Genomic DNA, 21,801 nt, shown 5'->3' on the forward strand with positions numbered 1-21,801 from the left:
CACCCACAGCATATGGAAGTTCCCAGGCTAGGGGTTAGAGCTACAGCTGCTGGCCTATACCACGGCCATAGTAATGAGGGATCCAAGGCGTGTCTGTGATCCACAGCTCATGCCAATGCCAGATCCTCAACCCACTGAGCAAGGCCAGGGATCAAACCCTCATCCTCATGGATACTAGTTAGATTCGTTTCCACTGAGCCACAGTGGGAACTCCCAAGCCCTTGAGATTTTGAGTTATGTGTTATTATAGCATAATCTAGCCTATCCTTATCTAGCTGTGGAATAACCCAACCAGTCAGGGTTGGTTTAATTATGTTGCTGTAACACATATACCCGTAATGACATTGTGTAGTTTCTTCTGTACGTACATCATGGGTTGACTGGGAACTCTTCTTCCGGGCATCCTCACTCAGGGACCTAGGCACAGAAGAGCTGGCATCTTGAAATGTCCTGGTGGTCATGGTAAAGAGGAAAGAGCATGGCAAAACCACTCATTAGCTCATGAAACTTCCTTTTTTTTTTTTTTTTTTGCCCAGTAGCATTTATGAATATGGTTATCTTTTTAAAAATTTATTGAAATAATAGTTGATTTACATTGTTGTGTTAATTTCAGGTATACATTAAAGTGATTCAGTTATATATATACATATATATATATATATATATGTCTTCTTTTTGACATTCTCTTCCAATGCAGGTTATTACAAGATATAATTTCTTTGGGCAAATAATGCACAGTACTTTCGCTCCCACTTGAGGGCCTCAACTAAGAGAGTGCAGGGAAGGGTGATACTATTTATACTTGGAGAACTGTTAAGTACTAGAAGTAATATATTATTTGGAGTGGATAAGCAATGAGAGCCTGCTGTATAGCACAGGGAACTATATCCAATCACTTGTGATGTAACATGATGGAGGATAATGTGAGAAAAATAATATATACATGTATAACTGGGTCACTTTATAGCAGAAGTTGACCAAACATTGTAAATCAATTATAATAAATTTTTTTTCAAAAAGCAGTAATCTGTTACTTACAAATCTTACATCTTTTGTCCATTATCTATGTCACCTAACATGCATATTACCTTTTCTATTACTAATTCAAAATTTTGTATGTTCATGGTAAATAGCCTGGGTACAGAATGTGATTTGTAAGCAACTTATATCTTAGTTCCACAGTTAAAAATATTTGATCATATATATCTCCAGGTGGAAATTTTTGTGATTTGGACAACTTTTATCAACTTATATAGAAAGTATTCATTAGAAAGAAGAAAAAATTGTGAACTTTATTTTCTAGAATATTTAATTATCAAGACCCTTTTGGAAAACATTAAGGCTTAGGATTCCTTTACTTTAAGATCAAGGGCATTTAAAGGAAAAGCAGTACAACTTCTCTAGTTTCCAACTTCCTTTATTGTAGTTTATCCAAAAAAGAAAAGCTCATTGTGATTATGTTGTAATGGAAGCTATAATCATTTGTGTATTGCCTGCCATGTATACCTCATTACCACTCTGCAGAGAAATGACTGTACACATTATTAAATTTGTAAGATTGACTTAATTGAAGTTTGGCCTGATTTCAAATATAAACGTTATTAATATATGCTCAAACTTATTAGCCGGTTATACATGTCACATTGGCTACTAATTTGATTTAAAAAAAAAAACAGAAGAAAAGTTAAAGGAATACTGTTCCTGATACCATTGCCATAATTTTTTCTATTCTGATGATGAATCCATCCAGTGATTGAATGTGTTCCTGTATATAACCATTCATCTAGAACTTTCGGTAATATGACTGTGATGCCTACACACAGAACCCTAAACTAGCTGAAGGCCAAGTTGCCTGTAGAAAATTGAATTCTGCTTCTTAGAAAATAGCAGGGACAAGCAGAATGTGAGGATCAAAGATTAATGGAGTATTGCTTGATACAAATGAAAACAGACAGGGGAAATGTAGTCTTTTGGGGTTCCTAAGGGGCTTATCAAGGTCCAGACTTTTGCTCTGAAATCCAGCTCTGGTACTTCTGCTCTGAGGTGCAGATGTTGCTTACACAGCCTTGGCTGGTTGAAAGTGACAGAGGTGCAGGTGTGGTAGAGTTTTATGGAGTTAATGAAGGGAAACAAAAGATACTTTGCCAGTGGTCACCAAGGTCTTGTAATATTTTTCACATATTAGTGACAGGAAAACCTGTGCATGTCTCCCAAAAATCTTGTGGCCAGAGTTCACACATGGTCTCATGCATCTTGTCAGTGAATTGTTTCCTTCTTGCCTTTGCTGCTTGGAAGCTCAAAATTGAAACTGTAACACAGTTTAAACATTTTTGCCCAACTGAAAACATTCTGGGGTATGGTTCAACCTTTGCTTTGCTTTATCTAACCTCATATACCACCTTTGTTAATCCTTTCAAGATGTTTTATGGAACCGTGCAGGGAATAAAAGAATGCATGGATTAATTCATTGACATTCTTAAGTGAAATACCAATCTTTAGGGTTCCAGTGATGAGACAAAGACTTACCAGGGGCCAAAATATTTCATAGCCTGGAGGATACACAAAGCGATAGCTATTGAGGAAGTTGTTGAAGTGGAATCTAGTTGGATTGACTGATTGAAAATCTCAGTGAAGTTTTGAGCCAGAAATATATCAGATTTTCAAGGAGAGAGTAAGAAGTATGGTCTAAATTTTTTTTTAAGAGAGAAGAGAAAAGGCCATTTGATTTAGGGGGAAAATATGTTGGAATATGAGTGGGAAAATATCTTGAGCATTAGCTTTGAAAGTGGAAACCAGTGTTTCATGGTGAAGAGAAATTGGGAGATGTTATCAATATCAATGAGCTACTTTGGGTAGCCCACAACTGCTGGAGTCCTGATGCAGCCTAACTAACTTGCCTAGTGAATTGGTTAGGGTGGGGGACAGAGGTGGATTTTGGGTGGTGGGGTCTATGACTCATTCTGAGTAAATACATTGTACTGAGGTGGGAAGAACACATCGTTATCTGCAGCCACTATGGCAATAGAGTTAAGCTCCTGAGGCTGGTGTTCCACCTACCTATTAGTCCATTGGTGATAGAGAATTCTCAGAGGTCTTTTGGACCATGCTTCTCAGAGATGGGAAGCTGGCTGGAGGATCTGATTAGGGACCAGTGGTTGGGAGGTTTGTAGACAAGGCAAATATTTTTAAGAGTCTGTTTTTAATAGACTAAGTGGCCATGGCTTGGACAAGGAACAAGTGTGTGTGTGTGTGTGTGTGTGTGTGTGTGTGTGTGTGTGTGTGTGTGTGTGTTGGTCGAGCCTCAAACCAAGGTGGAATTGTGATTTTGGAAGGTAGGCAGAGATGGAACCCAATCTCTGTATTTGGTCAGGAGATGGCATAGCAACTCTTGGTCCAACCACTTATTAGAGTACTTTACATATATTAACTCATTTAATATTTTTGATTCTGTGATGTAGATGCTACTGTCACCAGTTTGCTGAAGAGGGAATTGAGACATTAGAAACTTACAAACTTTCTCACAGTCACTCTGCTTCTAAGCCCAGGAATCTGGCTGTGGGACTGTCAACATCGCTGCCATACCACATCAGCCTTGCTCTCCTGAGTCCCTGCTCAGAATGGCATCAGTGCCCATGTGCTGCTCTCAGGATGTACCAAGGAGGGACAGAGTTCAGAAGATCCACCAGCAGCAGATACAGGCCGATCTCAGAGCAGCCCTTCCGCTCTCCACTATCACCTAACACCTAGGCCCTGTTCTTAAGCTTGGCTCTCAAACACAGAGTGAATTCCCTTTTCTGAAAAACAAAACCAATTTCATTGGTGGAGACTGACTACCTTCATCTTCCATCTAACTGGTCCATGAGGAATGGGTTCCTTCACTTATATATCTCATGATCAGAGATGGGGTCTTGGTCTTTTATTTAGGTTGACTCCTTTCTTCTGCTGTAACCTTCATGGCCACGAGTACGGCATCTCTGGTCAAGCTTCTAAAGAATAGTAGATTCCCTTTCATCCCATTTCCAGGGAAATGGGTCCCCTACTGACCTTATACATGTATAAGGCAGGGAAGAGCTCAACAGATCTTCTGCAGGACAAGTCTGTCTCTCACTTAAAACAAAAGTCAACAAAAATCTGTACCCAGTTCGTAGTTAAGCTGGCAGAAACTGGACTCATTAGAGCCCCTAAGTGCTGAGAGCATCACCAATTATCTCATGACTCTCAGAGCCTTGCTTTTGTCACTGACCACGGCCAGACAACCACCTCCTCGGCAGGGGAACCTCCCTCTGTAATAACTGGCTGTAAAGACCACTAGTCTCTGATCTGCAATGTACTCCAATTACCATTGACAAGATATCAGAAGAGGATCTACTATCAGTCAGGGGTATTGAAGCTTCAGCTGTGCTGTTTGAAAAGGTAAAGTTTAGAAAATGTTGATTTTACCCAATGAGACAACTGAACGGTAAGGTAAAAACAACGGAGGTGTAAATGTGTCAAGAGAGTGGAAAAGAAGAGAATAAGGTGACAGTGCCCCAAATGATATTCTTTCTCTCTGTTTATCTTCCTCTCTCTCTCCCTCCCTCCTCTCTCTTTCCCTCTTCCCTTTCTCTCTCCTCCCTCTGTCTCCCCCCGTTTCTCTCTCCCCCACTTCTCTCTCTCTCTGCCTCCCCTCTCTTTCCCACTCTCCTTCTCTCTCTCTCCACCTACCTCTCTCTCCTTCCCCTCTCCTTCTCTCTCTGTCTCTCTCTTTCTCTCTTTCTCCCCCTAAATTACTCTATATCTCTCTTCCCCTATGTTTATTTATTTTCTTTTTTCCCCCCTTTCCCCCATCCCAGGTAGATGGGATATATTCAGCATCATACACATCATTTCATCATTTTCTTGTGAGCCCCCTGTGTTAACTTTAAATTGTCTTTATCTTTCCCAGGATTCAAGATAGCAATTAACACCTATAACAGAAATTTAAGGGATGTCAGTTACCCAGGAATTCTAACAGCAATTAAAATGTTATCAGGATAAATTTAAACTCCAACTGAAGAAAAAGAAAAACAATATCCCTTAAAAATCTTCAGTGACATTTTCATGCTGGAAACCAAAAAAAACCCCTTCCCAGATCTCACGGGTGATGCTCTGTGCATAAAGAGACCTTTTTAAATAAATGTCACATAGGGCAGGGAGGGCCCACCTGTGTAGTAGAGCAGACCAGACAGTTTTTCAGAAACTCCAGGCCGCAGCACCGGATTCTCAGAAGAACAAGGATTTATATATGGTGCCTGCCTGGACAGTTGTAGCAGTTAGGATTCAGCCAGAAAAACAGAGCTACTGTGAGTTACATGAAATGAAGACTTTATTGTGCACATCAGACCTGATGCAGAAAAAAAAAAAAAAATGTGGCAAGGCTGGGGAAATACAGATCTGGAGGAGGAACCGGAGAATCAGCTGCTAACTATCTGTGCAGTGCTGGTGTGGATGACGGCAGAATTTGAAGGAAAGTTCTGTAGCCATGTTCAGGTCACAGGCTAGGATCCTAAAAAGAGCCCATGGAGGGGTCCATGGGAAGATGTGCTCCCTCGTAGACCTCACCTCTACAGCTGATGCTGGGAGCGGGGCAGAGGAGCAGGGCCAGGGGCTGGGGAGGTGGTGACAAAGCTGGGCCGGCCAGACTGTCTGCTCTGACAGCTGCCTCATCTCACCATCCTGACCTTTGATGGGTAAGGGCTTCCGTTTCATTTCCTGCTTCCAAATCTCACACAAGTTCTCTTTGGCCAACTCTAGGTGGAATCAAACAGAGGGAGGAGTCTTGGAAACACAGTTCCTGGTGTTAGACAGACTGACCCAGCATGCACCAGCCCTCTGACCATACGGTAGCTCATTGACCTCAAGCTATCTGGCTCTTTAGTATTTTAATAAACATGCCATGAGTTCTCATCACAAAAAGGCATGGTTTGAACTTTAAATAGCTCCTAGTTTAGAGGAATTCCCATTGTGGTACAGCAGAAACAAATCTGACTAGGAACCATGAGGTTTCAGGTTCGATCCCTGGCCTTTCTCAGTGGGTTAAGGATCTGGCGTTGCTGTGAGCTGTGGTATAGGTCGCAGATGCAGCTTGGATCTCGAGTTGCTATGGCTGTGGTATAGGGCAGCAGCTGTAGCTCCGATTAGACCCCTAGCCTGGGAACATCCATATGCCTCGGGTGTGGCCCTAAAAGGACAAAAGACAAAAAAATAAATAAAAAATAAAAAATAAATAGCTCCTAGTCTAGAGCGATTTGTGAATAAAAACAAAAAAATTAATTCAATGTATAGATATAGTATTTCACTTATGAACAAAATTATCAAGGAAGCACTGCCAAGAGGCAGACTCTAAGGGAGTCAGAGAGGGCTTTCTTGAGGTATACAGTGGTAGTTAATACAACTCAGCAATTCAGCCCTTAGAGAAATTAAAACATGTGCAAAGACTTGTATGTAACGGCATCAGAAATAATACCAAGTCAAAAAAAGTATAAATGTACTTAACGTGGTGAATGGAAAAAACACCTTTTAGTATATGCACACAATCAAATACGATGCAGCCATCAAAAATAACAAGGTACTGAGGAACGTAACAACAGGGGTGAACTGCGCAAGCATTACGCTGAGTGATAAATGGCAAAAATACCACACACAAATTGGTCCTTGCCTGGGGCTGGGAATTTGGAGGTTGAGAGAAATATTCTTACACAATTGTGTAAATGTATTAAAAGCCATCAAACTAGGAGTTCCCATTGTGGCTCAGCGGATTAAGGACCTGACTTTGTGAGGACCCCTGGCCTCGCTCAGTGGGTTAAAAGGATCCTGTGTTGCTGCAAGCTATGGTGTAGGTTGCAGATGTGGCCTGGATCTGGTGTTACTATTGCAGCAGTATAGGCCTGGTGCTGCAGCCCCAATTCAACCCCTCACTCAGGAACTTCCATATGCCACAGGTGCAGTCATTAAAAGAAAAAAAAAAAAAAACACTGAGTTACACACTTACAATAAGGGATTTGTATAATATGTAAGTTTAACTTCAATAAAGCTGTGAAAAATGTTACTCTCACTTGCTAGACCATGGCAGAAACCCTGAGATGATAAATACATCCCAAACATGCTGTTGTGTGAATTCTTTGAAAACCTGGCTCTAGTATTTGGAGACCCACTCTGTTAGTTATGCTAATGCTAGTGGCTGTTACAGATAAGTTCCAATATCTCAGCGATGTAATACAATAAAAGGGTATTTCTTTATTGCTCTAAGTCTGAAATAGATGCTGCCCATTGGAAGTCACCTCTCCTTCAAATGCTTTGCAGGGACCTAGACACTTCCCATCTTGCAATTCTTCTAGGACATAGGTTCTAAGTCTGCTGTTCATTGGCCTCCAGCCGAGGGAAAATCAAGAGCACGTGGAAGTGACAGGCTTCACTTCCATTCACATTCAGTTGGCTGAGACTCCATCATCTGGCCACTCTTAAGAGCAAGAAAGTCTGGGGAAGTCATCTAACAGTGTGCCCAGGACAAAGAAGAAACATTTGATGAAATGCTGGCTGTGTTCAACCTCATCAGCCAGCTGCATTCCCCTTCTTAGCTCTTTTTACTTTGCTTTTTGGAGGTTTACATTTGTTGCACAGAGACACACTGGGCAGACTCTCCGATGCCCTCTCCAGTGACTGACAGATAGCCACGAGCATGGCCAGGCTGATCAGATAATACATTTTCTTTTGCCACATCATTACGCACAACTCTTACCTTTATCTGGAGTGGGCAGCAGAAGCCCAGGAGCAAGCTTGCCCTGATACCTAAACTGCTCTGTATTATAAATTAGACAGCAGCAGAAAACTACAAGCATCTGACCTCTCTGACACTTTCTTTTTCTTTGGGGACTTGGGGGTTAGGGTGTTAGGCTTGCTACTCTAACAATTGAAAGAAATGAGTGAGCTTAGCAGTTATAGAGCAGGCGTGATGATGACAGAACCGAGCAAAGTCCCTGTCTGAGCAAAGGGATGACTGCTATTTACAGAGCAGATCGATGCTAAGCGCATATGTTATCAATATTCCAGCTAATTAGAGTTTTCCACCCAGGGACCACTGGGAAAAGTCGTAAAAACAATGGTGCCCCCTTTGTTGACAGACCCTAACCTATTTCATGCTTGGCTCTACTAATTCCCTGCCTCATAAAGAAATTATCTAAGAAGGTTTATTAAAGTTTTCAGCATCCTCATAAAACAGTCTTAGTGTGGCGTGAAGAGGATATTGATGGATGGTCCATTATCAGCTGTGCGTGGGATAGCAAAAAAAAAAAAAAAAGCTAGATGCTTGTTGCATCTTCATGATGGAAGAGCAGAGGTACTTAATTACACTGAAGCGCTATTATCCCAGCAGCAATTCTGTTATCACTATAAACACTTGAAATCTTTAGGATGAACTGCCCTGACTTGATAGTGGTAATTGACTGGAAAGGAACATTGAAATCTGGCTCTGCTTGTATATTTGCAATTGTCTTAGGACCTCAAAAATCCCTGACTAAAACCTTCCAGGGTTGTCTCTCCAGCTTCAGTCCTGTGTGATCAGGCCCCGCCTTCCTCCCCATCCTGACCCCAGCTTCCCCTCAGTTATCACATCCCGGCCACCTAGGCCTTTTCTGTTTCTGAAGCACAACCCAGGGTGGTCCATCCCGGTGTATTTTGAACTTGCCTTTCTCGCCATCTGGAGTCACCTCCCCGGAAATTGACAAGACTGGCTCTTCCTTACCTCTTAGTTTTCAGTTGCAATGTCACTTCCTTGAGGTGACCTTTCTTTACTACTCAGTATAACATTATCCACCCCCCCCATTACATCATCCTGACTTATTTCCTTCATAAACAGTCTACCTTGCTTCTTGTCAGTCTCTCCCCAAAGAATGTTAATCTCGTAAGGGCAGAAGATCTTTTCCTGCCATGGTCACCATTATTCCTTGAACCCAGAACAGTGCTGGGTACATAGAAATATGGAAATAGACCAAGACCATCCCAGTGAGAATAAGCGAAGCCTATTTATTCAGAGCTTGTTATTGTAAGACAGTCAGACTCCATCACTTGAATTGGCCAAGACTCAAAGGCAGGCAGATGAGCGGGAATACTTGATAGTGGGAAAACAACAACAAACAAAAGAACCCCAGGAAGGCATCAGCTGTGCCCTGATCAAGGGTGTCAACATGGGGAAGCCAGAGGTGAGCTAATGAGCAATGGGGCAGCTTATGTGATAGGCTATGCTGGCCTCTTTGGCTTTCTCCACTTATTCTCAAGTTGGAAGAAGAGGCAAAAATTAGGAAAGCTGTCGATTATTGATCAAGTCCTGGATGTTTGTGGTCAGTGGCTGCAGAGGTTGTGGTTTGGCGTCCTGGGCTGGTTACTGTAAGTTGTGGGTTAGAGTTCTATCTTTCTACATGGTCTGGTCATTATCCATTAGAATTTTCAGTCTCTCAGCTTCAGCTCAATGCAAATTTGCTACCTTAAGGTCTCTCCCTGCATCTTCTGCAGTTTTCTTACAGCTCACACCTTTCATTTGCATACCCTCCTCTTTGTCCAGTAATGTCGCTGCTTTCTCTCTGGCCTCATCTCCGCATTAGGCTGCTGTTTATCTCAAATGTCTGGGGGCTCCCACAACAGCCAATACTATCTCACTGTTCCCCAAATGGGGAGGGTACCCAGGCACTAGTCAGTCTCCAATCTCTAGTCCTAGCCTTCCTCCTCATTTAACACCCAAGATTTCCCTCTCAACATCTATCTTCCTTCATACCTTCTCCACTGGTATCCCCTCTGCCAAATTCTTACATCCCTGCTATGCATGGAATTTCCATTGCATTTTTGTTTTTGTTTTTATGGCTGAGAGATGTGGCATATGGAAGTTCCTAGGCTATGGGTTGTATTGGAGCTGCAGCTGCTGGGCCTGCACCACAGCTACAGCAACACCTGATCTGAGCTGCATCTGGGACCTACATCACAGCTTGCAGCAATGCCAGATCTTTAACCCACTGAGTGAGGCCAGGGATCGAACCTGCATCCTCATGGATATTATGTCAGGTTCTTAACGCACTGAGCCACAGGGGAACTCCCTTCATTGTTTCTTTGCTGGGACTACAGCAGCTTTGGGTCTCTTCATAATGTTCCTGAAACTAATAGCATTTATGACTTGAACCTAGCTAGAACCCAGATTGGGACTTGAACCCATGGTTTTTAAATTAGAATCACTTACCTTCTGTCTGGACTTACTGAGGTTTGGGTGCCTTGTGTCTCAGCACAGAAGGAATTCAGAGAAAGAGAAAGTGATAGGCAAGAAATAGATTTATTAAGAAAAGATGCTTGTGAGAGATGCAAGCGGGTAGGCAAGGAGGCTCTGCCCCCAAGATTAGATAGGCAACATTTTTTATAATCCAAAGGAAACGGGGGTGGGAAAAGACCGCCTCTTCCTCTTTTACCAGTAGTAGCTCCTCACTGGTATCTTATAAGGTCAAATTAGGACTGTCAAGGTGCTTATCCAAATCAGCAGGCGGTTGGTCCTTAAACTCCTGCCCTTGGTCTGACCCTGAATGTAGGCTTCACCCCGTCCCCCACCCAATGACCTGAGGCCTATCTCATGCCTCCATTAATCAAGCAAGCCTGCCTCATTCTGATGGCCCTCCCAAGTGATCACCAACCTACAGTGATCTCCCAAAGCTCCCCAGGCTCCCCCCCTCCATCCCTACAACCACAATCACCACAACCACCCAAGCAACTATCCTACTCCATCCCTATCATTCTGACCACCCCACCATGCTTGGCCTCTTCTCATGCAATCCCCCACTCCATCTCTTGCTGCCATCTCAGCAAACATCACTGAGGATCTCCAAATTACAAGTAATTCCAAGTTCTAACAATTTGCTTCCCTGATCCTCTCTTACCAGCAAAAATAAAAGTTTCTCATAAAAGAAACTAAGTTCCTTTGAATTCTTGAGACTTGATGGTCCTCCGTGAGATATTAGCATAGCGAGCAGCCTTTTACTCACTCTTCCATGACTTCCTTGGAAGAGACCCTCTTTCTCACAGTAAAAGAATCTCTATGCTGTTAGAAAGCAAAAGCTTTAAAAAAGAAAAGAAAACAATACAAAAACATGCCAGAAAGGCTTAAGTTTCCTCACAGCCTTCCTCACCCCCCAGGCTTAAATGGCTTATTGCCATGGTTGGCCAATTAACTGAGCATGGCTTAGTCATAATTATTCTGATGTAAACTGTATATATGCTGTTCCTTGTTCTCTTTAGGATGTGAGGACAGCAATGTAGTCTGATATAGTTTATTTATAGAGCTAAGTCAGTGCTGGCTCACCAGGAGCTCTTAAATGCTATTGATAAATAATGCACCGATGGAGCTCTGGTTTGGAACTGGATTCAACCTGGAGTTCAAACACATTCTCCCTCTGGTTATAACCTCCTCATATGCTAGCAAAACGCATCCGTGAAGTTCTCCAGGAGTGACTAGAGAGTGAGAAACAGCCCCAGAGAAATAAAGTTTGTGCTTTCTGAGCTGTTGAGAATCTCTGTCCTAGCAACATCAATTTTCAGCTTAAGATGAGGCTTCTGTGGAAGGCACAGCCTGTGCCTTCTTTCAGCTGATTTGGAAATACAAAGACGGCTTCATAAAGAGGCTGATCATGGCATTGTGAGCACCAAGTGTGCAATTTATAGCTGGCAATTCAGAAGGAGTGATGTATTAGGTCGACTATGAGGAAGATGCAGTAGTTCTTATCCTTAATGAGCTTAGAGTTTAAGGTCCAATGAAACTACTGTCAAGTTCCAGAAACCTTAAAAAACTCCCAGAGTTCCTGCTGTGGTGCAGTGGGATCAGTGGCATCTTGGTAGAGCTGGAATGCAGGTTTGATCCCTGGCCTCACACAGTGGGTTAAGGATCTGTTGTTGCCTCTGGTGTAACTAGGGCTTGGATATGATCCCTTGCTGGGGAATGGCAGGGCAGCCCAAAAAAAAAAAAAAAAAAAAAAAAAAACCCAAAAAACTCCCATGGCTTGTTTTTACTTACCTTTTATTGTCTTATCTCTCCCTGTTGCTGAGCTTACCATTTAGGATTGAGTGACATTCATCAAAATCCTACTTGCTTTTATTTATATTGTCAGTTCTACCAGGCGTGCTCTGTTTTCCCTCTTTCTCTAAGTGACTCTTACTTAGTCTATAAGCTGCAGCTTGGGTGTACCATCCTCTAGGAAGACTTAGACTGAGTCAAGTGCATTTTTTTTTTTCTTTCCAGATCATTCTGAGAATGGTGCCAATGTGATCCTCAGCTCAGTGTACCACTAACGTTATCTTCTTGCTTTTCTTCTCTGGACTGTGAGATTCTCAGGGGTGAGAACTTGATCTTACTCATCTTTGGGCATTCAGGACCTGGTACAGAGCTTTAGTGATTGGAGGCTTCACACACTGTGATGAGTGGATGAACTGCTGGTTCTGGTGGTTGCTCCTGTAGGGATCCACATGCTCTCATAGGTCCACGTAACTTCCAGAGGTTTTACTTTACTGGCAGAATTGCCTCGGATAAAACTATATTCATTGCCATTGTGGCTAATATTTGGAGTCCTGAGTCACTTGTGCTATTTGAGAAGACAATCCAAGTTTTGCTTTTAGACATTTAATCTTGCGGAATATGACAATAACTCAGATGAGGAAAGATTGGAATTAGGATGATCAATAAGAGAGGGTAGGTGTTCCCACCATGGCTCTGTGGAAAACGAATCTGACTAGCATCCATCAGAAAGCAGGTCCGATCCCTGGCCTTGCTCAGTGCGTTAAGGATCTGGGGTTGCCATGAGCTGTGGTGTAGGCCGCAGATGTGGCTTGGATCTGGCGTTGCTGTGGCTGTGGCGTGGGCCAGTGGCTACAGCTCCAATTTGACCCCTGCGGGGAGCTGAGAAAAGGCAGGGACTCAAAACAAGGACCTTGCCTGATGGCAAAAAAAAACCTGAAGGCAGGTTCCTAACCAAGGAAGGGAGCTCACCTGAATGGTACAAGCCGAAGGTGGGCCTCTGGTCAGGATGAAAGCCTGCCTGCAAGGTACAAGCTGAGGGCAGGCCTCAGGTTACACAGCTCTCATTTTGATATTGATGGGGAAAAATTGGGGCTTTCCTGGGAAAACAATTTCCATGTTTGCGCTGGAGAGCATGGATTGTTTCTTGGGTGACCTAGTCTTTCCTGTTGTTTTATTTGTTATTCAGTTTTCCTCAGTCTTTCCTGATTATTTACTTATTATTCTTATTTCCCATTCTTATTTTCCTGTGGTGACTTGTGATTTAACAAAATTACAACGATAATATAATAAGAATTTCATCCTGAAGGACTTTCCCCTATTTAAATCCAACTTAGTTAAAACATAGTGTTTATCTAATAAATAGTTATATAGTAAACTTTAGAGTTAGGATTTTAATGAGCTTCATAAAAGTTAGACATATATCATCCAAAAAACCTAACTGTGAGTTTTGTCCCTGATTTTAAAAGCTTTTAAGTGATAGCTAGTTTAGTTAAGTTGGTTTATATTTACTCACACTATCTCCCTGCCATAATGCTTTGAAGATAAGCACCAGTCTACAGACAAGGTTTGTGAATGCCAAATTCTTGTGTCTATGGCCTCTTCAAAGTACTCACTAAGTTTAGTTAAGATAGAGCTCTTAAAACAGGATGCATAGCTGCTATACCATGTAATAGTTAACCAATGTACTTTTAACACTGGGATGTAATCTGTAGTGAAAAACTGTTTGTATAATCAACCACTGTTGCCAATAAAGTTTGAGCAGTCCAGCGCCCTGAAAGAAGGGACAAAGAGGCTGTCTCCGTATTTGTACATTCGCCAACGCTGTGTCCCTCTCCTATGGGGAAAAAGTGTACACTCCCTGGCTGCCGGAGCTGGCCTCTGGGAAGAGACCCCTGGCCTGGGAAACTCCATATGCCGTGGGTGCCGCCCTAAAAAAAAAAATAAGAGAGGGTAGGGTTCTTAAGTATCATTGTGACCATAGATTTAGAAAAATAAGTAAGCATAGGATCAAAAATAAGCAGATACATAAAATACATATAACACATTATATCTATAATAAATAAACATAAATAGAATATAGAAAGATAATATGTTTGGCTTCTTTTTTGTATTTTTTCTCACTTTCCTATAATTTATTGTTCTTATAAATACTTTGAGAATATTAAGGATACTCTGTTATGTTTGTGAACATTTGCTAAATTATTTGTCTTTTAATCTTATTTATAATTTTTTTTGTCTTTTTTTTTTTTTTTTTTTTTTTTTTTGTCTTTCTAGGGCCTCACCTGTGGCATATGGAGGCTCCCAGGCTAGGGGTCTAATTGGAGCTACAGCTGCCAGCCTATGCCAGAGCCACTGCAACACCAGATCCGAGCCACGTCTGTGACCTACACCACAGCTCACGGCAACACCAGATCTTTAACCCACTGGGTGAGGCCAAGGATCGAACCCGAAACCTCATGTTTCCTAGTGGGATTCATTTCTGCTGTGCTGTGACGGTAACTCCTAATCTTGTTTATAATTTTTAAATTAAAAATATTTAAATGTAATTGATTGACAACATGGTGTTATATAATTTTTTTTACATTCTTTATGATTTTAAAGTATATTCTATAATGTAAAGGCCTTTGCATTTAAGACCCACCTTGCATGAAACTTTAGGATGAATTCCTCATTTTCAACTGGTCTGAGTCTTAAGGTATTTGCTTTGATTTGAGAAAGAGGAAACTTAGGAAGTCAGGATAGGCAAGAAGAAGAGTGTTGTGAAGTGCCTGTGATTGTTGGCTAGAACATGGGTATTTTCCCATTCTAGGAGAATATATATATATTTTTTTACCAACAATTCACAGAAGTTTCTATTCCTAAAGGAAGGCTAAATTTTATTGTTTTACCCATTATATGTTAAGCTGATGATATATATATATATCTTTTACTTCTCTGACCTATTGCTGTATTTTATCAGTAGATTTCCTAATAACAAGTCATCCTTGTATTCTTGGGATTAACTCTATCAAGGAAAAGTATTTTTAAAATATAAATATTGGCTGATATTTTATTTGGATTTTTAGCATCAAATATTTATGAGCAAAATTAGTAAGTGTTTCCTAAATTGGCATTATATGGCAACAAGTATTAATAAGGGGGTCTTTTTTGCAAACATTGTTTCTATGGTCAGGTAAGTATAAGAAATATATGCTGGAGTTCCCAGCATGGCTCAGTGGTTAGCGAATCCAACTAGGAACCATGAGGTTGCGGGTTGGATCCCTGGCCTTGTTCAGTGGGTTAAGGATCTGGCGTTGCCATGAGCTGTGGTGTAGGTTGAAGACATGGCTTGGATCCCGAGTTTCTGTGGCTGTGGCATAGGCCAGCAGCTATAGCTCTAGTTAGACCCCTAGCCTGGGAACCTCTATATGCTGCAGGTGCTGCCCTAGAAAAGACAAAAAAAAAAAAAAAAAAAAAAAGAAAGAAAGAAATAAAAAGAAAAGAAATATATGCTGTCAGTGATCTGAAATGATCAATTCTGTAGGCAAGAATTCTGATTAATATTTTTATAATTTGGAGGGTTTTTTGTTTTTTGTTTTGTCTTTTTAGGGTGTACCCTCAGCATATGAAAGTGCCCAGGCTAGGGGTCAAATTGGAGCTGTAGCCACCGACCTATGCCACAGCCACAGCAACGCCAGATCCAAACTTCATCTATGACCTACACTACAGCTCACAGCAATGCCAGGTCCTTAATCCACTGAGCCACTGAGCAAGGCCAGGGATCGAACCTAATCCTCATGGATGATTGTCGGGTTCACTACAGCTGAGCCACAGTGGGAACTCCAACTTGGAGTTTTTTTTAAATTGTTGGAAGATCTTTTTTTTTTTTCTTTTTTCCCCTATAAAAGTTTTGTTCAAACAACGTGTTAACAGAACTGTGGCAATAATGACAAAAGAAATAGACATGATCCTTGCCCCAGGTAATGTGGAAACAATTAGGTAGGTATATAGACCAGGAAATAGGCAATTGTGATACATTTTGATAAATGTTACAATAAGGGAGGCCAGGATGCTGTGAGAACACAGAATTTCCTATTCAAATTTGGTGTGTGTGTGTGTTTATGTATGTGTGTAGGAATATTTGGGGGAATTAATGTAGTATTCTCAAAAATATTAAAGCTTAAATTTTTTAATATTCCATAGTTCTAGTGCAACTAGGAAACATCTTTTGAAATAGGTTGGCTCAAAGTGTTGTCCATGTAAGGTTTTGCTATATGGGTTAATTATGCTTGGTCATTGAAGAGGAAGAGCTAAGTGGTTTTTTTTCCCCAGTACAGATTACATGAAAAATTATGTTTCCTTAAAGGATGTTTGAGCAGTTTTCTTGTCAAATCCTAGCAATTTATATTTTTTCCAGAAAATTTTAAATTTTTTGAAGTTTCTTTTTATTGTCATGTACATCTGACATAATGTTATCTCATAGGTTTAAATATCACTCTATCTATTGTTACGGTGCTTTTTGTTTGTTTTTGTCTTTTTAGGGCCACACTTGCGGCATATGGAGGGTCCCCGGCTAGTGGTGAAATCGGAGCTGTAGCCACTGGTCTATGCCACAGCCACAGCAACTCAGGATCTGAGCCTTGTCTGTGATCTACACCACAGCCCATGGCAGCAGCGGATCCTCAACCCACTGTGTGAGGCCAGGGATCAAACCTGCGTCCCCACGGATGCTAGTCAGATTTGTTCCCGGTGAGCCATGATGGGAACTGCACAGTGCTCTTATGTCAAATTGTGTTTGCTTGTGTTTTTCTCTTGTATTTCTTAAGCAGATAGAATAAATACTATATATTGAGTACTTACAATATATCAGGCAGGGGGGATTAATTGGCTGTCACACAGTTTATCTTCCTGTGAAAAAAGGTACTCTCTTTATTGCCATTTTTGAGATAAAGAATCTGAGGATCAGGGAGGTTAAGCAACCTGCCTCAGGTCACACAGTTTTGTAAGGGATGGAGCAGGGATTCACAGCTAGAAACGTGTGGACTTAGATATAGTTCTGATGTATCTCAAATTTATAAGTTTTCCCTATGTTTTCCCCAGTTGGAGGAGGTCATCAAGAAGACATGACCTCCTGCTACCCAGGCAATTAATCAGAGGCTCCTCACCCACTCCGTTGTTTTTGAAATGTACATTCTCGCCCACTGTTCCCGCTGTGGGAGCCATTTTTGAGGATGCAGCCTGGAGAGAGCATGTATTGTTGAGACCGTCTGGATGGAAAACGGGATGAACTCTATTAAGGCCTCTATACAAACCTTAAGATGCTGGCAGCAGGTGCTGAGAGCAACTCATTTTGTGACTGACGCTCAAGACAAGCCACGCCAGGTATGTAAGTTCCCCTGCTTATTTACCCTGTCCACCACCAATCTGAAGTGTCTGCCTCATGCTTAGGTCTCTCCTTGACCTCTGTGTCCAGGGACTAGTTTTTGAGCCAACACACACGCACGCACACACACACACACACACACACGGGCACAGGCACATGCACACGCACGCACGCGCGCGCGCGCACACACACACACAATATATCTCTTGACTGTATTTATTAATTGTACTTTTTTCTCATACATTAATTGCTCTCTCTAGTTCTGTTATTTGTTCCTTCTGCTTTTCATCATATTTTTATTTTTATTAATTTTTTCACTCTTTCTCTTTTAATGTCAATACCAGTAAAGGATTGACTATATAACTGAGTGCAAATTGCAGTATTTCATATATTTGCATCTGAAATATTCTCATGTGTTGTTCTATGATCTAAATGTCCATGTGAAATGTTTATTTTCTCTGAGAAGCATGCAGAGCATTATTAGATTTCAAAGAATTGAAAATCTTTTTTGCTTCTTTAACAATTTCTAGTTTTATTGTAGTATACAACTTTTTATAGTGGTGAAAGAATGTGGTTTGTACTTTTCTGTTCTGTTGAATCTGTTGAGTTTTATTTTCTATTGTTTTCGGTCGTTTTCTTAAATAGTTTCTGTGGTCTTGAATATGCTATTGGCTATGGTCAATTTTTTTATTAAATCTAAAACTATTTACTTTTCAAAAGGAAAAATTAACCTCTTTATATTGCTAAGAAAAACTAGTACTTGGCTCAATTTTTGTTGTTGTTGAACTTGCCCTATGATGACGTTTGGCTGTTTTTTATTTATCTCGAATTTAGTGGTTGTTTTAAAAATAGTCATATTGTTTTAAATTATACATGTGGATAACTTTAACCTTATAAAATCTCTTCTTATCAGATAGATTGGCTCTCTTTTATACGTATATGGAAAAGGAATATGGCAAATATTTGTTTTCTCCCCTACATCCTGCACGGAACCTTTCTTTTTTTTTTTTGTCTTTTGTCTTTTTATGGCCGCACCCACAGCATATGGAGATTCCCAGGCCAAGGATCTAATCAGAGCTACAGCTGCCGGCCTACACCACAGCCACAACAATGCCAGATCTGAGTCTCATCTGCGACCCTACACCACAGTTCACGGGCAACACCAGATCCTTAACCCACTGAGCGAGGCCAGGGATTGAACCTGCAACCTCATGGTTCCTAGTCGGATTTGTTTCTACTGCGCCATGACGGGAACTCCCATATAACCTTTTAAAATTGTTAAAGACTAAGGTCATTATTCAATGATTACCTAGTTTGACCAGAAAGGCTTCCTCTTCAGAAATTGTTTAGTTCCAATATTCAATTGTGAATTGTTATTTAACAGTTGTTATTTAATCGATATGATTAAATTGTTTTAACATTTATCACAACTTATATCCCAGAGTTTGATTCATGCATCTTCTTAGTAATATTTTGAAGCAGGGTTCATACCTGTTATATTTTCTGAGTCATACAGAGCTGAGAGGGTCTCCCGGAAAATATCATATGCTTTAGAGATAGAACTCTGCTGAGTATGGAATACAGAAAATGCAGTGTTTGCGGACACATATCTAATCTGATTTACTAATCTGATACATGCAATATTGTAGAGATGTTTAACACCAGTCTGCCTGATTTTATTTGTTGATTTTGCCTTGCCTGAATGCTCCACGGTGTTTTGTTCCCCCCTCTTTATTCTAGAAAATAAACATCTGGTGTTGGTCTAGATGTAGTTTCTTTTAAATTCCCCTAGAGTTCAAAGAGGGCTTTCTAGATATTTAAAGTTGTGAGGTAAGCTTTATTTCAGAAAAATGTTTCTTCTTTTTTAATTGAGATTATTTCATTTGTTCTGATGCTCTGTTTTCTGTCCTAGGAACATTCTTGGCTTGAATTTATTTCCTCTACGTGTACTCATTTTTTTCCGTTCATATTTTTATTTTTATTTGCTTTTCGTCTTTATTCTGAAACAAGCTTTTTAACTCAATCCATTAAACAGTGCTTTGACTTTTTGCAGTGACCATAACATTCTTTACTGCTTTGCATTTTAATTGCATGAATTGAATTTTCCATTTCCACTTACTTTTAAATTTTATTTTGGTCAGCCTTTCTTGGATTTTTTTTATTTTAATTTTTATTAGTGTCCAGTCGATTTATAGCATTGTGTCAATTTCTGCTATATGGAATAGTGACCCAGTCATACATAGTACATTCTTTTTCTCATACTATTTTCCATCATGTTCTGTCCCAAGAGATTGGATATAGTTCCCTGTGCTGTACAGTAGGACCTCATTGCTTATCCATTCTAAATGTAATAGTTTGCATCTACCAACCCCAAGCTGCCAGTCCATCCCACTCCCCTGCCCCAACCTTGTAAACCACAAGTCTATTATCTATGTCTATGGGTCTCTTTTTGTTTTGTAGGTTCATTTGTGCCATATTTTATTTATTTCTTTATTTTTTAGGGTTGCACCTGCAGCATATGGATGTTCTCAGGCCAGGGGTCGAATCGGAGCTGTAGCCACTGACCTTCACCACAGCCACAGCAACGCCAGATCTGAGCCGTGTCTGCTCAAGGCAACGCTGGAACCTTAACCTGCTGAGCAATGCCAGGGATCGAACCCGCAACCTGATGGTTCCTAGTCAGATTCGTTTCTGCTGCACCACAATGGGAATTCCTGTGCCGTATTTTAGATTCCACATATAAGTGATATCATATGGTATTTGTCTTTTCTCTTTCTGACTTTTACTTAGTATGAGAATCTCTAGTTACACCCATGTTGCTGCAAATAGTGTTATTTTTATGGCTGAGTAGTATTCTATTGTATATATGTACCACTTCTTCTTATTCCATTCATCTATTGATGGATGTTTAGGTTGTTTCCATGTTTTTGCTACTATGAATAGTCCCGCAATGAACATAGGGGTTCATGTATCTTTTTGAATGAAAGTTTTATCCGGATATATGCCCAGGAGTGGGACTGCTGGATCATATGGTGGTTCTATATTTAATTTACTGAGGAACCTCCATACTATATCTAGTTTTCCATAGCGGTTGTACCAATTTACATCCCCACCAACAGCATAGGAGGTTTCCCTTTTCTCCACACCATCTCTGCATTTGTTACTTGTAGACTTATTAACGATGGCCATTCTGATCCATGTGAGGCAGTACCTCATTGTAGTTTTGATTTACATTTTTCTAACAATTAGGGATGTTGAGCATTTTTTCATGTGCCTACTGGCCATTCTTATGTTTTCTTTGGAGAAATGTCAATTTATGGCTTCTGCTCATTTTTCAATTAGGTTGTTTTGTTTTTTTTATTGTTGAGTTGTATGATTTGTTTGTTTATTTTGGAGATTAGGCCCTTGTCAGTTGAATCATCTGCAAAGATTTTCTCCCATTCTGTGGATTGTCTTTTCATTTTTTAAAAAAATGGTTTCCTTTGCTGTGCAAATGCTTTTGAGTTTAATTGGGTTCCATTGGTTTATTTTTATTTTTATTGTCATTATTCTAGGAGGTAGATCAAACAAGATGTTGCTGAGATTTATGTCAAAGAGGATTCTGCTTATACTTTCCTCTAGCAGTTTTATAGTATATGGCCTTACATTTAGGTCTTTAATCCATTTTGAGTTTATTTTTATGTATGGCATTAGTGTTCTAATTTCATTCTTTTACATGTAGCTGTCCAGTTTTCCCAGTATCACTTATTGAAGAGACTATCTTTCCTCCACTGTATGTTCTTGCCTACTTTGTCATAGATTAGTTGACTGTAGGTGTTTGAGTTTATTTCTGAGCTTTCTATCCTCTTCCATTGATTGATATTTCTGTTTTTGTGCCAGCATCATACTGTTTTGATGGATTTCTTTTGATCCCCCTTTTTGTACTTATTTTCCTAGTTCTGACCTATCGATACTTGCCTTCTTCTTGAAAAGAAATGAAGATATATATATTATATACTAAATTTTAAATTTTAGTATGGATTATAGAAATTATATATATATATATATATATATATATATATATGAGTAAAAAAAAACACTTACATTAGTGTTTTCAGATTAATTGTCCTTGAATGAAGTGTTTAAGTGTTTACTAACTGAAAAAGTGATTGACTATCTTTATGGCCTACACTGTCCTTCCATAAAGCACAGCCAGAGATTGATTCAGACACTTCTCCCTGTCCCAAATTATTTTTTACTACCCCCATGCCCCACCTGGCTTATCTTAAAGGGACTCCTATTTCCACCAGTCTCACAAAGCCTATCCTTCTGCAACTAAACACTTGAGGACACACCCGTCTCTAAACCTTCCACTTGGCCTTCTGCACAGTGCATGCTGGGAGCT

At 40.4% G+C, this 21,801-nt stretch overlaps 1 long non-coding RNA gene across 1 annotated transcript in view; it reads left to right on the top strand.

Annotated features, from left to right (window-relative positions):
• The window catches only part of LOC110257461, a 331,523-nt gene that overhangs the window by 541 nt on the left and 309,181 nt on the right, over window positions 1–21,801 (top strand). Inside the window, exon 2 of the long non-coding RNA XR_002340074.1 lies at window positions 17,135–17,416. This is a non-coding gene — a long non-coding RNA (uncharacterized LOC110257461). The remainder of the gene's footprint in view (window positions 1–17,134; window positions 17,417–21,801) is intronic.

This window comes from Sus scrofa, chromosome 17 (genome assembly GCF_000003025.6).
Source record: "Sus scrofa isolate TJ Tabasco breed Duroc chromosome 17, Sscrofa11.1, whole genome shotgun sequence".
Taxonomy (NCBI): Eukaryota; Metazoa; Chordata; class Mammalia; order Artiodactyla; family Suidae; genus Sus; species Sus scrofa.